The 17,308-nt window shown below is 44.7% G+C and overlaps 1 protein-coding gene across 1 annotated transcript in view; it reads left to right on the top strand.

The window, feature by feature from the left end:
• Window positions 1-17,308, top strand: part of LOC142684081 (histone H3-like centromeric protein A) — a 245,238-nt gene that overhangs the window by 85,955 nt on the left and 141,975 nt on the right. The window lies entirely within an intron of this gene.

Genomic DNA, 17,308 nt, shown 5'->3' with positions numbered 1-17,308 from the left:
ACTTGTCCAAATAATAGTAAAAACCTCCTTTTTTTTCCCCTTTCCCTGCAATGCCCACGTTTTCCCAATAGATGGCGCACTCAAAACACATTGACCGTTGTTAACCCCTTAACGCCGAAGGACGGATATATCCGTCCTCAGCAGCTGCTAGTTCGCGCAGGAGGACGGATATATCCGTCCTGTGATCGCGCGGGTACTGACAGTTTACCCACGCGATCAGCGGCAGGAGCACGGCTGTTATACACAGCCTGGCTCCTGCTGCAACTGCCGGAATCGAAGCACGCGCCGATTCCGGCAGTTTAACCCATTAAATGCCGCTGTCAACAGTGACAGCGGCATTTAATGTGTTTGACAGAGGGGGGAACTCCCTCTGTCTCCCGATCGGCGCCCCCGCAAACAAATCGCGGGTCGCCGTCGGGTTTCCATGACAGCCGGGGGTCTAACAAAGACCCCCAGGTCTGTCTTCAGCATCTGCCTGTTAGGCGATGCCAGAGGCATGACCTAACAGGTTGCCTGTCAGTTTTACACTGACAGGCAATAATGCTTTGGTATACGAAGTATACCAAAGCATTATATATGCGATCGGCATATCGCATAGTGAAGTCCCCTGGTGGGACTAAAAAAAAAAAAGTAAAACCGTTAAATAAAGTTTGTGAAAAAAAAAATTACAGTCAAAGTCAAATAAAACTACTTTTTTGCCCCAAAAAGTGGTTTTATTTAATAAAACGGTCAAAACAAATCACACATACACATATATGGTATCCCCGCGATCGTAACAACTTGACCAATAAAATGAACACATTAATTAAACCGCCGGATGAACGGCGTCCAAAGAAAACGCAAAAAACAACGGAAAAATTCTCTCTTTTCTCCCATTCCCCCCATAAAAAATAAAATAAAAGTTCATCTATAAGTCCTATGTACCCCAAAATAGTACTAATGAAAACTACACATTGTCCCGCAAAAATCAATCCCACGTACGGCCACATCGACGGAAAAATAAAAAAATTACGCCTCTTGGAACGCGGCGATGCAAAAACAAGTAATTTTTTTCTAAAAGGGTTTTTATTGTGCAAACGTAGAAAAAACATATAAAACCTTTACACATTTGGTATCCCTGTAATCGTGCCGACCCATAGAATAAAGGTAACATGTTATTTACGCTGCATAGTAAACGGCGTAAATTTATAACGTGAAAATTAATGCTGGAATAGCTGCTTATTTTCAATTCTCTCCTAAAATAAAGTTAATAAAAGTTAATCAATATGTTATAAGCATCTAAAAATGGTACAATTACAAAATACAACTCGTCCCGGAAAAAACAAGCCCTTATACGGCTATGTCGACGGAATAAAAAAAGAGTTACGACTCTTGGAATGCGACCGTGGAAAAACAAAAAATAATCCTTGGTCATTAACGTGCAAAATGGCCCGGTCATTAAGGGGTTAATGTGGCGCTTATTTCTCTTTATTTCACTTTAATTTTCACTTCGTTTCACGTCACCATTAAGCCCTTCGGTTTTCAAAGAGTACAATATCAGCCGTCACTTTGCCACGAAGCATGCAAACTATGCTAGCAAGCAGTCAACACAAGAACGGGCGGCTACTGCTCAGAGGTTGGCAGCTAATTTACAGAGTCAACAGAACTTTTTTCTTGATAAATCACAGTGCGTATGTTATTTTGATCTATTTACATTTCCTTCTCCCAGTATCTGCGAAATAGTATGTAAATGCCATATCTTGCATATTCCTTGAGACAAATTTATTAACTGATAAGGGCTATTTTTCACATTTGAAAGACAGTTAATAAATTGGGTTGTAGTGTTCTTACTGTGCTATGAGGTTTGCACACACTACATTTAATGCTTTAGTATATCCGGCCCAAACACTCCCTCCAAATGCTCCTGGCCCGGCCCCTCTGTCAAATTTTAGAACCCATTGTGGCCCGCGAGTCAAAAAGTTTGCCCACCCCTGCTCTAATGCATTGCCTGGACACACAGCAGGGCTTGAAAGGAAGGGAGCACCCAGAGGCTTTCAGGACTCATATTTTGCTTGAAAATGTTTTAGGCCCCAGTGTATATTTGGAGAGGTTTTAAACTACCAGAACGATAGAAACTCCCCATAAACGACCCCATTTAGAAAACTAGACCCCTTAAGGTATTTATCTAGGGGTGTAGTGAGTATTTTGACCACACAGTTTTTTGCTAAATTTAATGCATAGCAGGTGAAAAAAAATAAAAAATCACTTTTTTCATAAAAGTATCACTTTGAAGACCGATTTCTGTGTAAAGCGACCATAAGAATGAAGAAACACATGCCAAAATCTATCACCCTGTTTCTCCTGTTTTCAAAAATGCCCCCATTGTGACCCTAATGTGTTGCCTGGACACACAGCAGGGCCCGAAAAAAGAGAGCACCCGGAGGCTTTCAGGACTCCTATTTTGCTTGAAAATGTTTTAGGCCCCACTGTACATTTGGAGAGGTTTTGAACTACCAGAACGATAGAAACTCCCCATAAACGACCCCATTTAGAAAACTAGACCCCTTAAGGTATTTATCTAGGGGTGTAGTGAGTATTTTGACCCCACAGTTTTTTGCTAAATTTAATGCATAGCAGGTGAAAAAAAATAAAAAATCACTTTTTTCATAAAAGTATCACTTTGAAGACCGATTCCTGTGTAAAGCGACCATAAGAATGAAGAAACACACCACAAAATCTATCACCCTGTTTCTCCAGTTTTCAAAAATGCCCCCATTGTGACTCTAATGCATTGCCTGGACACACAGCAGGGCTTGAAAGGAAGGGAGCACCCAGAGGCTTTCAGGACTCATATTTTGCTTGAAAATGTTTTAGGCCCCACTGTATATTTGGAGAGGTTTTAAACTACCAGAACGATAGAAACTCCCCATAAACGACCCCATTTAGAAAACTAGACCCCTTAAGGTATTTATCTAGGGGTGTAGTGAGTATTTTGACCCCACAGTTTTTTGCTAAATTTAATGCATAGCAGGTGAAAAAAAATAAAAAATCACTTTTTTCATAAAAGTATCACTTTGAAGACCGATTTCTGTGTAAAGCGACTATAAGAATGAAGAAACACACGCCAAAATCTATCACCCTGTTTCTCCTGTTTTTAAAAATGCCCCCATTGTGACCCTAATGTGTTGCCTGGACACACAGCAGGGCCCGAAAGAAAGGGAGCACCCGGAGGCTTTCAGGACTCCTATTTTGCTTGAAAATGTTTTAGGCCCCACTGTACATTTGGAGAGGTTTTGAACTACCAGAACGATAGAAACTCCCATAAACGACCCCATTTAGAAAACTAGACCCCTTAAGGTATTTATCTAGGGGTGTAGTGAGTATTTTGACCCCACAGTTTTTTGCTAAATTTAATGCATAGCTGGTGAAATTTAAAAAAAAAACACTTTTTATATAAAAGTATCACTTTGAAGACCGATTTCTTTGTAAAGCGAACATGAAAATGAAGAAACACACCCCAAAATCTATCACCCCGTTTCTCCTGTTTTCAAAAATACTCTCATTGTTGCCCCAATCTGCTTATTAGACGTGTGGCTGGGCCAAAAAGAGAGGGACCACCCTTTGGCTTTCAGGGCACAATTGAATAAATTCTAGGCCCCATATCATGCATTTAGAGGCATTGAGCTACCTGAACAAAAAAATTTTTTAAAGGAGGAAATAATGGGTATCATTTCAGACACTATGGGTATATAATGTTTTCTTCAAGCTTTTATTACGTTTCCACATGAAATAGAGGAGACGTGGTAGGTTATTTTGTTAGAAATATGCCACATTAATAAATTTGTGCGGCACAGAATAGAAGTGAAGCCGTGTATTCATAACGGATACATGTCGCTATAGACGTATTTGCCTGTACTTATGACGTCTTGCTGAAGAAGCAGTTGGTGCCATTATGATGTCATTGTGGACAGAATTCTGTCCTAATATAAAATCAGTCAAAGAGGAAAAAATAAACTGTACTGGAGTGACGGGCAATATCTTCAAACAAATGGAGGAAAATGTATCCAACTATGTTGCAAACTCGAGTCTGTTCACTAGATAGAAGAACACCTGCAGGGCTGTCAAGACAAGGTTTTTTTTTTTCAGTGACTGGTTGTACAACGTCTCTTTAGCTCCATCAATCCTTATGAGGGACGAATGTGCCAAGTGACGCGGTACACCATAACAGACCCCTGCCCGGCAAGGTAGGAACCGCTATGTGCACAAAACAACCAATCACATACAGAATATATAAAAGGACAGTGTTCAAAACCATCTATTGGAACAGTAAAGGATCACTAATCCCCAAAATGATGTCAGTATTTCCAGAAGAACCGTAACAAAGCCCATGGTGTATTGATAAGGAACAGCTCAATTATTAGAGATCCTCCAAATAAAAAAAAAGATCATGCCCGTATCACGGTACAGAATTAGGAATGTAACAGCTGTATGTGGCAGGACATAGTCATAAGAACAGTCAAAATAAAAAAATTGTGGATGTGGGATTTTGTACTGGACAATTAATTCCAGCACTTGATCACCCACAAATAAATAAAAAAAATCATAAGGGGTAAAATTTGTTTCACGGTCTGAAAAAAATGTGCTCTACAACCTCTCCCACAAGAAATAATCCCTACTTGGAAAGCCCACGAACTAAAAAGAAAATATAAAGAAATTGACTCCCTAAAAAGGCCCCCAACCCATTTTTTTTTTTGTGTTAAATTCTAGTAATTTGCAACCGTGTGAAAGGTTTCGAAACAGGGGTAGTTACAAAGGGCTGGTTTTGATGGACACATGGGGCAATAAAAGCGGGTATCCCTCCTCCTGCCATGCTTGCTACATACCCGACACCTTTTTTGGGGATATTTTTGGGTCTCAGTGGAGGGAATAGGGTGTAAAAAGTGGCGCTCTGAAAGCCTGCGCACATCCTCAGATTCGCAGGATTGTGCCGGTATAGTGGACTCAAAAAGGAGATGCTCAATGACCTTCTCCTGAAATTGAAGGAAAGTGAGCGTTCCTTGGGCTTTTTTGAAAATAACAAAACTGTTATAGGTAGCAACCTGGATGAGGTAGATTGCTACCTTTTTGTACCAGGCCTTATTTTTGCGCTTCACCAGGTAAGGCTGAAGCACCTGGTCGGAAAGGTCTACACCCCCCATAAATTTGTTGTAGTCTGTTACACAGACAGGTTTCTGCTTTGCAGTGGTAGCCCCCCTCTCCGTAATTGCCACAGTGGTGTCCGTGTGTACGGTGGACAGCATGTAGACATCCTTCTTGTCAGCCCACTTCACTGCAAGCAATTCCTGACTTGCAAGGGCCATGGATGTTCCTTTTCCCAAACGCCTGGACACCAACTGTTGTGGGAGTCCCACTCTGTTCTTCCGTACTGTCCCACAGGCCCCTGTATTTGCAGCATGGAGGGCTTTATAAAGGGCAACACTGGTATAAAAATTGTCTGTATAGACGTGGTACCCCTTGTGCAGAAATGGCTCCATTAGGTTCCACACAATTTTTCCAGAGGTGCCAATAGTTTCTGGGCAGCCTGGGGTATAAATTTGGCAGTCCCTGCCTTCATAGATTTTGAAACCGCAGGTGTAACCCGTTGTGCTCTCGCACACTTTGTACAATTTCACCCCATATCTGGCTCGTTTGGAAGGGATGAATTGACGAAAGGAAAGACGCCCTTTGAAGCTCATGAGCGATTCATCTGACAAATTTTTGTCTGGGGTGTACAACTTTAGAAATAAATCACTTAGAAGGGTGATTAATGGCCTTAATTTATTGAGCCGATCATAAGCTGGGTCACTTCTTGGGGGGACTTGGGAATTATCAGTAAAATGCATGAATTGCATTAGAGCCTCATAGCGGTTTCTGGACATCACTGCTGCAAATACAGGGGTAGCGTGGACAGCATTACAAGTCCAGTAGGACCGGACAGAGGGTTTTTAAACCAAACCCATATTGAGGGTAATGCCTAAAAAATTTGTTATTTCTGGGACACTTGTGGGGCTCCACATTCTGGAGTACATAGACGCAGGCTTTTGTAGAACAAACTGCCTAGCATACAGATTAGTCTGCTGGACTATCAAGTCTAGGACCGTATCACATATAAATAAATTCAAAAAATTATAGGGGGTAAAATTTTGGACGTCTACACTAATTCCTGGGGTCGCTTCAAATTGGGGTACTTGGGGGGAAAATGATAGTGCAGGATCCCACATCACGGGAGGGACTGCAACACTCGGCCCTGCACTTGACACCTGACACCCTACAGCGACTGACGTATCCACCACCATAGGACTATGGGTTTCAGCGGTGGAATTAGAATCGTCACTGTCACTGTCTGGAACAAATTCTGAAGCGGTGTCTGTTTCCCTTTTTTAGAAGTGTCGGAACATAGCAAGGCGTAGGCTTGCTCCGCGCTGTACATACGCTGAGACATATTTATAGATGTGTATGTGTATATATATATATATATATATATATGCCCTATAAGTCCTAACCCTAAAGTAAACCTAAAATCCTAAAAACTACACAAATTATTTTTATTTTTTTTTATATATATTTTTTTTTATATATATTTTTTTTTTATATAACAGACGTCAAATTAATTCTAAACGGCCCTAAACACGAACGCTAAACTAGCCCTAACCCTAAAGTAACGCTAAACTAACGCCAAACTAGCACTAACGCTAAACTAGAACTAACGCTAAACTAGCACTAACGCTAAACTAGCGCTGACGCTAATCTAGCGCTGACGCTAATATAGATTTTATATATTATATATATATATATGTGTATAAGAACGATGATTTTTTTTTCACTTTTTTTCTTTCTTCACAGCACAGGACTTAGACTGATTTCTCTCTCCTCTCAGAACAACTACAATGGGAGGAGAGAGAAACACAGCCCATGTCCTGGCTGTGTTTTGAAAATAACTGTCAGTGATCTCTGTGATAGGTTTTATCACAGAGATCACCTGATCAGGGACCAGTCACAACGGTCCCTGATTGTTGCTGTGCCAGATGACGACACAGGTAAGACATGCAAAGCGCACTCGGGCGCCATTTTAGGGGGGGGGGAATCGGACCGTGGGGGGGGGATCGGACCGGGGGGGGAATCGGACATGAAGGGGATTCGGACGGGGGGGATCGGACGTGGGAGGGGGACGGACGCACTATTTACCCGTTCTCTCTCCTCTCTAAGGAGTTATTCCATGAGAGGAGAGAGAAATGGCGATTATCTGCCGGTTTAGCGTGATCGCCGTGAAATAGCGATTCACGGCGATCACGTGACCAGAGACCACTCGTTATGGTCTCTGGTCGTTGCCCCGAACTCTCAGCTACCTCCGGTAGCTGAGAGAACGGAGCCCCGATCTTTAATTTCGGCGCTACTTTAGGCTAATGCGATCACGTTAAAAGGCGTCGCATTAGCCTAAAGCCAATTAGTGAGGAACGTAAAAAGGCGTACTGTTGGTCAATAAGGGGTTAAAGATTAAAGGTTCTCTTTAATCTGTGTCAATATTGCAGGATGCGATCAGGTGGCCCTGTAAATATAGGAGGTGTCCATTTGCAAGAGAAATGAATGGATGAGTATTTTTATCTGCAATTATGGTCCGTAATGGAGTGTGAGGTGTGTGCCAATATACAGAGCTTTACTAGCCTATTCTGCTGCCTTAGGGTATGTTCACACGGCCTATTTACGGACGTAAATCGGGCGTTTTTGACCCGAATTACGCCCGAAAATAGCGCCTCCATAGCGCTGACAAACATCTGCCCATTGAAAGCAATGGGCAGACGTTTGTCTGTTCACACGAGGCGTATATTTACGCGCCGCTGTCAAAAGACGGCGCGTAAATAGACGCCCGCGTCAAAGAAGTGACCTGTCACTTCTTTGGCCGTAATTAGAGCCGTTATTCATTGACTCCAATGAATAGCAGCGCTAATTACGCCCGTAATTGACGCGGCGTTCAAGCGCCTGCACATGCCGTTACGGCTGAAATTACGGGGATGTTTTCAGGCTGAAACATCCCCGTAATTTCAGCCGTTACGGACCCCCGCCATGTGAACATACCCTTAAAGGGAATGTGTCGCGAATTTAACCTTTTTTTTTTTAAGTGTTGTTACTTATTGCTATTATATTTTTTAAGTTTTTTGCTGTATTTTTTTTTTCTTCCATATGGTGGAAAGTATTAAAAATTAAATAATAATTTAACATGTTTTCCTATGTTGGCCACCAGGGGGAGAACTTCCCAGAATTACAGCAAGGTGAATAAGGCAAAGCAACTTGACTCACAGCTGCCGTAAATGTGGGAAGGAATCTCACCCCCCCCCCCTCGCACAAGCCAGGAAAAGGTGTCTTCAAATTGCTAAGCAGTGTCCGGCAGCCATTTTGGGTGTGATTCTGCATCTGGCAGAAGTTATAGGAAACACCAAAAGGCTAAGTGTATGTTCACACGCTTACTAAACAAAGGGAAAACCGCTCCTGATTTTCAGCCATTTTTTAATCTAACTCACGTTTTTACGGCCGTTTTTGGAGCTGTTTTTCTATAAAGTCAATTAAAAACGGCTCCAAAAACGTCCCAAGAAGTGATGTACACTTCATTTTGGCGGGCGTCTTTTTACGTGCCGGTTTTGGAAAACGACCACGTAAAAAACGCCCTGTCGGAACAGAACGCCGTATCTCCCATTGAAACCAATGGGCAGACGCTTGCAGGCGTCCTGCTTCCGATTTTTCAGCTGAAAACACTGCGTGTGAACATACCCTTAGAATGATGAAAGTGAAGAGAATGACTTTTCAGTTGACCGGTTCACACGCCGTGTATTTTTTGCACATTTTACGTGCCAAAAAGCACATTAAAAAAAATGCTTGATTACACTTGATTTTGCACAACTAGAGATTTATCGTTCGGGGATCTGGGAAAGCTGGGTGACTACCATTACCCCCTCCTACTGGAGTGTGTTTGGGGATGGGACTAATGAACCTTTCACACTCCAGTAGGAGGGGTAATGTTGGTCACCCAGCTTTCCCAGACCCCTGAACGATAAATCTCTCTAGTTGTGCTGAGACTGAGAGGTTCATTAGTCACATTCCCAAACAGTCTCAGCACAACTAGAGAGATTTATCGTTCAGGGTTCTGGGAAAGCTGGGTGACCACCATTACCCCTCCTACTGGAGTGTGAGAGGTTCATTAGTCACATCCCCAAACAGTCTCAGCACAACTAGAGAGATTTATCGTTCAGGGCTTTCCCAGTACAGTTGCATCATGTGTCCTTCATACAAGGGGGGGGGGGGGGGGCCGTCGGGGGTCACGAAAGCGGGGGTCTGTGAGATAGAGAGTGGGACAGACAGAGACACACACCTTACCTGCAGTGCAGCTGGTCTTCAGTATGGCGCCTGCTATCTCCCTGCAAACAGCTGCTCTGCTGTGTGACTCTGACCTGCGTCTGCGTAGTACAGAGACAGAGAGCAGAGTCAATGGAACGGCTCCCGTTCATTGACTCCTATGCCCTGTAGCTGCCGTATTCCATCTCTGTATGCGTCGTTAATCGACACATACAGAGATAAAAAAAAAAAATGGCAGCCCCATAGAGTAAAAGAAAGAAAAAAAAGAAAAAGAAAAAGTACAACACAAATAAATAAAATTTATTTTAATGACATACTAAAAGCAATATTATATAGAAAAAAATAATTTTGTGATCATCCTACCATATATCCAACTTTACAGGTGTTTAGAAAGGTGCGGAGTAGAGAGGGAATATCACAACTATTATCACCCCTCACTCCGGTTTTGGGTAACCCGGAATTTGGCCCAGGTGTAAAGGATCTGCCAGGCACAGCTTCGGGGTTAACTTCCAGAGGTAATCAGTCTTCACCTGAGTCTATCTCTCTGAGACTGACTCCAGCTTCCACCACTCAGGCTGGCAGGCTTAGGAGTGGGAGAGCCTATCGCAGCCTGGCCAGACTCAGCTAGCTCCCGCCCTCTGTCTATTTATACCTGCCTTTCCTGTTCCTCCTTGCTTGTGATTCTTTCCATGTGGTTTCCTGGCCCAGCTACAGCTCCGAACAATTTGATCCTGCTCCATTCTGACCCTGGCTTTCTGACGACTCTTCTGCTCTGCGTTTTGTACCTCGTGCTCTCCTGGTTTGACTTGGCTCGTTCACCACTCTGTTGCTCACGGTGTTGCCGTGGGCAACTGCCCCTTTCCCTTTGCTTTATATTCCCTTGTATGTTTGTCTTGTGCACTTACTGAGCGTAGGGACCGCCGCCCAGTTGTACCCCGTCGCCTAGGGTGGGTCGTTGCAAGTAGGCAGGGACAGAGTGGCGGGTAGATTAGGGCTCACTTGTCCGTTTCCCTACCCCTATCATTACACCAGGTCTGTCCGATCAGACCTTTGAGATATGGGTACAGCAGGGGCATTTTAGAGTAAGTCATTTTTATAGGGGCAATGCATGGCTGCGTGCAGGGTCGCCATCAGGAATTTCAGGGCCCCCAACAGCTAAATTTTCTGGGCCCCCCTACCGTGGCACCGCCTGTTAAAGGTACTCCGTCCAGCACTATATCATGCTACCCAGGGCCGCCATCAGGGGGGGTATTATGGGTACTGATGTGAGAGGCCCGGCCAAACCTAATTGAAAGGGGGGCCCGGCAACTGCCGTGACTTGCCTTTGGTAGAAAAAAAACAGGCCCCTGCAATGGGGCCTGTTTTTTTCACCATAAGAATGTCGTGAGCTGCGGGCCCCCCTTTCAATTAGGTTTGGCCGGGTCTCTCACATCAGTACCCATAATACCCCCCCTGATGGCGGCCCTGGGTAGCATGGGGGTCGACATGGGGGCCGGCAAACACTGCCGCCCGTGCGACCGATCGCGCGCACCCGCAAACTCCCGCACATGCGCACCCGCGACCGCCTGGAACCGCGCACCGAATTTTGAGGCAGATTTTGACCTGCCCACACTATCTTGCCGCTTTTTTGCCCGCGGCGATTGAGGACAGCAGACAAAAAACATAGGGAAAAATTCATTTTCTGCCTCCCATTGATTTCGATGGGAGGTCAGAGGCGGAACCGCGGCAAGAAAGGACGTGCTGCTTTTTCTTTTTTCCGCGACTGGCTCCCATTGATTTCAGATTAAATCAATGGGAGGCGGTTTTGGAAGTTGTTTGGTGCTGATTCTGACGCAGTGTCCGAGTCAATATCAAGGCCCAAAAACTCTGAACTGGGCCTTATTGTTAGGGCTTATTTAGACGAACGTGTAATACATCCGTGCAACGTGCGTGATTTTCCCGCGCCTCGCACGGACCTATCTAACTCTACGGGGCCGTGCAGACTGTCAGTGAGTTTCATGCAGCGTGTGTCCGTGTGTCCGCTGCGTAAAACTCACGACATGTCCTATATTTGTGCATTGTTCGCGCATCACGCACCCATTGAAGTCAATGGGTGCGTGAAAATCACGCCCAGCACTTCCGCAGCAGTATAAACTATGACTGAAAACAGAAAAGCACCACGTGCTACAAACATACAAACAGAGTGTCATAATGATGGCGGCTACGCGAAAATCACGCAGCCACGCATCATACGCTGCTGACACACGGAGCTGTTATGGACCTTTTGCATGCGCAAAATGCCACGTTTTTTGCGCGTGCAAAAAGCACACGCTCGTGTAAATCCGGCCTTAGGGTAGGAACACACTAGGCATGAACACTGCGGATTTTATGCAACACATTTTATTGTGGAAAATCCGCAGCGTATTACAGTCAGAACCGATAAAAACACAGGGACATATACAAAACCACCGAAAAAGGCCATACTTACAAATGGACACAGCCAGGCCAGAAATGCTGATGAAAGGGCGAGCAGGTGCTTTAAATAATAATAGCCACTCCCACTAGTCTTGAGGGGAGTGGTGTGTGGTGCATGGGATGTGTAGTAAGAAATAATAAATGAATAGTGTGTGTGCAAGTGTAATACTATAAGTGAAATATAGGGGGCAGTAATAAATGAAGTGCCTCAATAGAAATAAATGGATAATGGGGTGCAAGTGAGTGAAACATGGAGGGATAGTGTGTACGTCATGAGGCACAACGTGTATAGCCAGGTAGAAGCCTATTTGTGACGCCTTGATAATTCATAGAGCGGGCTACCCTGCTTGCTATGCCAAACAACAACACACCATGCTCTCCCAGAATCAAAGACCCGGCTGTGTCCAAGAGAAGCGAATATACATAATAATGAAAAATACCTGGGGTATTGGTAATCATTTTGGCCAAAAGGACGCAAGCTCGCAATCCACGACAAGGATCCCCAGACTTGCGAGTCCCTAACTCCTAAACTGGAACAGAACGTTCCTGATACACAAACAGAACCGATAAAAACACAGGGACATATACAAAACCACCGAAAAAGGCCATACTTACAAATGGACACAGCCAGGCCAGAAATGCTGATGAAAGGGCGAGCAGGTGCTTTAAATAATAATAGCCACTCCCACTAGTCTTGAGGGGAGTGGTGTGTGGTGCATGGGATGTGTAGTAAGAAATAATAAATGAATAGTGTGTGTGCAAGTGTAATACTATAAGTGAAATATAGGGGGCAGTAATAAATGAAGTGCCTCAATAGAAATAAATGGATAATGGGGTGCAAGTGAGTGAAACATGGAGGGATAGTGTGTACGTCATGAGGCACAACGTGTATAGCCAGGTAGAAGCCTATTTGTGACGCCTTGATAATTCATAGAGCGGGCTACCCTGCTTGCTATGCCAAACAACAACACACCATGCTCTCCCAGCATCAAAGACCCGGCTGTGTCCAAGAGAAGCGAATATACATAATAATGAAAAATACCTGGGGTATTGGTAATCATTTTGGCCAAAAGGACGCAAGCTCGCAATCCACGACAAGGATCCCCAGACTTGCGAGTCCCTAACTCCTAAACTGGAACAGAACGTTCCTGATACACAAACAGAACCGATAAAAACACAGGGACATATACAAAACCACCGAAAAAGGCCATACTTACAAATGGACACAGCCAGGCCAGAAATGCTGATGAAAGGGCGAGCAGGTGCTTTAAATAATAATATCATCAGCATTTCTGGCCTGGCTGTGTATATTCGCTTCTCTTGGACACAGCCGGGTCTTTGATGCTGGGAGAGCATGGTGTGTTGTTGTTTGGCATAGCAAGCAGGGTAGCCCGCTCTATGAATTATCAAGGCGTCACAAATAGGCTTCTACCTGGCTATACACGTTGTGCCTCATGACGTACACACTATCCCTCCATGTTTCACTCACTTGCACCCCATTATCCATTTATTTCTATTGAGGCACTTCATTTATTACTGCCCCCTATATTTCACTTATAGTATTACACTTGCACACACACTATTCATTTATTATTTCTTACTACACATCCCATGCACCACACACCACTCCCCTCAAGACTAGTGGGAGTGGCTATTATTATTTAAAGCACCTGCTCGCCCTTTCATCAGCATTTCTGGCCTGGCTGTGTCCATTTGTAAGTATGGCCTTTTTCGGTGGTTTTTTAGCGTATTACAGTCGCAGCAGAGTGGATGAGGTTTGAACAAATCTCATCCACACGCTGCAAAAAAAATGGACCTGCAGTGTGGCTTTTGGCTTTTTAAGCCGCAGCATGTCAATTTATTCTGTAGAATCGCCGCTCCTCTGTTGCGCAAATGCTGCGGTTCTGCCGCAAAAATCACACATAAGAAAAAAAAAAAGGCACTTTTTAAAATTATAAAAAAGTTTAGACTTGCCCCGGCCGTTGCACGTTGCACGGACGTATTACACGTTCGTCTGAATAAGCCCTAACAATAAGGCCCAGTTCACAGAGTTTTTGGGCCTTGATATTGACTCGGACACTGCGTCAGAATCAGCACCAAAAAACTTCCAAAACCGCCTCCAATTGATTTAACCCCTTAATGACCAGCCTATTTTAGACCTTAATGACCGAACCATTTTTTAAGTTTTTCCATCGTCGCATTCCAAGAGCTATAACCCTTTTATTTTTGCGTCGACATAGCTGTATAAGGTCTTGTTTTTTGCGGGACAAGTTGTACTTTTTAATAGCACCATTTTGGGGGACATATTATTTATTGATTAACTTTTATTAACTTTTTTTTGGGGGGGAATAGAAAAAAAACTGAAATTTCGCCACTCTTTTTCGCGTCTTAAATCAACGGCGTTTACCGTGTGATATAACTAACACCATAACTTTATTCAGCGGGTTGTTACGATTACAACAATACCAAATTTGTATAGTTTTTGTATGTTTTACTACTTTTACACAGTAAAAACGCTTTTTTTTCAAAATTATTTGTTTTTGTGTCTCCATATTTGAAGAGCCGTAACGTTTTCATTTTTTCGCCGATGCGGTTGTATGAGGGCTTTTTTTTTGCGGGAAGACTTGTAGTTTTTATTCATACCATTTTTGAGTAGATGCGACTTTTTGATCACTTTTTATAAAAAAAATTTAAAGTCAGGATTCACAGAAAACAGCAATTTTTCCATAGTTTTTTATTAAATTTTTTACGGCGTTCACTGTGCGGGTTAAATAATGTTATAGATTTATAGTCGGGGTCGTTACGGACGCAGCGATACCAAATATGTGTAACTTTTTTACTTTATTTTGGTTTTTTAATAGTAAAGCATTGTGTAAGGGGAAAAGCTGGGTTTTTCATTTTTTTTCACATTTTTTTTTTCATTAACTTTATTAAACTTTTTTTTTACTTTTTTACTAGTCCCACTAGGGGACTATAATATGCGATTCTCCGATCGCTATTGTAATACACTGCAATACTTTTGTATTGCAGTGTATTACTGCCTGTCCGTTTAAAACGGGCAGGCATCTGCTAGGTCATGCCTCTGGCATGATCTAGCAGGCAGTCGCTCCAGGCAGACCTGGGGGCCTTTGTTAGGCCCCCGGCTGCCATTAGAGACACAGACACTCGGCGATCGTATCGCCGGGTGTCGGTGGGAGAGAGAGGGAGCTCCCTCCCTCTCTCCAAAACCACTCAGATACGGTGCACGCTATTGCGCACCGCATCTGAAGGGTTAAACGGGTGAGATCGATACTAATATCGATCTCACCCGGCAGAGCAGGGACGCTCCCAGCTCTCAGCTGCCTCTAGCAGCTGAGAGCAGGGAGATTTGACACTCCCTGCTCTGTTTACTTTATCCTGATGCAGCGCCGTGAAAAGGCGTATGCATCAGAATAAAGCCCATTAGTGGCCGCCGTTAAAAGGCGTATTGGCGGTCACTAACGGGTTAATCTGAAATCAATGGGAGCCAGTCGCGGAAAAAAGAAAAAGCAGCAAGTCCTTTCTTGCCGCGGTTCCGCCTCTGACCTCCCATCGAAATCAATGGGAGGCAGAAAATTCATTTTTCGCTGCGTTTTTTGTCTGCTGTCCTCAATCGCCGCGGGCAAAAAACGCAGCAAAAAACGCGGCAAGATAGTGTGGGCAAGTCTAAATCTGCCTCAAAATTCTTTAAGGAATTTTGAGGCAGATTTTTTTTTGCCTGCAAAATACTGTGTGAACAGGGCCATAAACAGCACTTTGAGATAATTTACTCACCGTGTCAGAAGAGCTGCTCCCACTCCAGTCCTCTTCCGGCGATGTCTTCCAGGCGAGGTCTTTGGTCCAGACGTCCAGTCCTTCACCTCCAGCCAGGCTCCAGGTAAGTTTTGTCCATGTGCGGGTGCGCGCGCGGGCGATCGCGGGTGCGCGCGCGGGTGCGCGCTTCCGGGCTTTCGCGGGTGCGCGCGCGGGCGGTCTCGAGTGCGGGCGTTCGTGGGTGCGCGCTCGCGACTGCGCACGAGTTTCCTTGTGCGCGCGATCGGTTGCACGCGGGCGGTTTGACGGCCCCCCATGGGGAGGGGGCCTGCAGCAGCAGCAGCTCACGACATTCTTTTGGTGAAAAAAACGGGCCCCATTGCAAGGGCCCGTTTTTTCCTACCAAAAGAATGTTGCGGCAGTTGCCGGGCCCCCCTTTCAGTTAGGTTTGGCCGGGCCCCTCACACCAGTACCCCTAATACCCCCTGATGGCGGCCCTGGCTGCGTGGAGAAGAGCTTTCCCAGCCAGAGGGTCTCCCGGACGCGTCCCAATGGCAGGCGTTACAATTGACTCATTACTTGTCAAGACTACCTACACCGGCTTCCTATGACCGAGCTCTATCTTCCTTTGAAACTTTGTGTTCTCAAACGGGGCATGTGAGACGGGCCCTGTCCAGTCTTTACTGCGTGCTGCTCACTCCTGCTGAGGACTTCATCCCACCATATATTACGAAATGGGAAAGAGATCTTCAGATTACTCCAAGGGTATGTACACACGAGGGCGTCCGTTACGGCTGAAATTACGGGGATGTTTCAGCCTGAAAACATCCCCGTAATTTCAGCCGTACCGGCATGTGCAGGCGCTTGAACGCCGCGTCCATTACGGCCGTAATTAGCGCTGCTATTCATTGGAGTCAATGAATAACGGCTCCAATTACGGCCAAAGAAGTGACAGGTCACTTCTTTGACGCGGGCGTCTATTTACGCGCCGTCATTTGTCAGCGGCGCGTAAATATACGCCTCGTGTGAACAGACAAACGTCTGCCCATTGCTTTCAATGGGCAGATGTTTGTCAGCGCTATTGAGGCGCTATTTTCAGATGTAATTCGGGGCAAAAACGCCCGAATTACGTCCGTAAATAGGCCGTGTGAACATACCCAAACACAAGAGCAAAGGGAAAAGATCATGCTCCTCACACATAAGGCGTCTATTAGTAACGCCTATCAGGAAACCAGTTTTAAAATACTATCCCGTTGGTACAGAGTCCCACATGTGCTACATAAAATGTTCCCGGATGTTTCTCCTTTATGTTGGAGATGCGGCAGAGAAGAGGGAACGCTTTTACATATATTCTGGAGCTGTGAGAACCTTCGCACCTATTGGTCAGAGGTTCAAGATATCATTCTGGAGATCACAGGAATCTCGCTGGGAGATGATCCGGCATGGATTTTGCTGCACCACCACGATATACCTGTGGGGCGCTACAGGAAGATGTTAGTGAGACATTTGTTGAACGCAGCTAAGGCTTGTATTCCGGAGGGTTGGAGATCCTCTGAGCCTCCTGTGACTAGACAATGGCTGGAACGCATTCACGAAATTCGGAGAATGGAGGAGTTGCTCCATTCCGCACCCGAACGAGCAACGCAGTTTCAGAAAACCTGGTTCTATTGGTTTGACTTCTGCAAGTCGAACAGATACAAGAGGGCCATGGGTGAACTGA

Source organism: Rhinoderma darwinii (genome assembly GCF_050947455.1).
Source record: "Rhinoderma darwinii isolate aRhiDar2 chromosome 4 unlocalized genomic scaffold, aRhiDar2.hap1 SUPER_4_unloc_5, whole genome shotgun sequence".
NCBI lineage: Eukaryota > Metazoa > Chordata > Amphibia > Anura > Rhinodermatidae > Rhinoderma > Rhinoderma darwinii.
The sequence above is the reverse complement of the archived record's forward strand: the minus strand, read 5'-3'. Positions and strand labels throughout refer to the sequence as shown.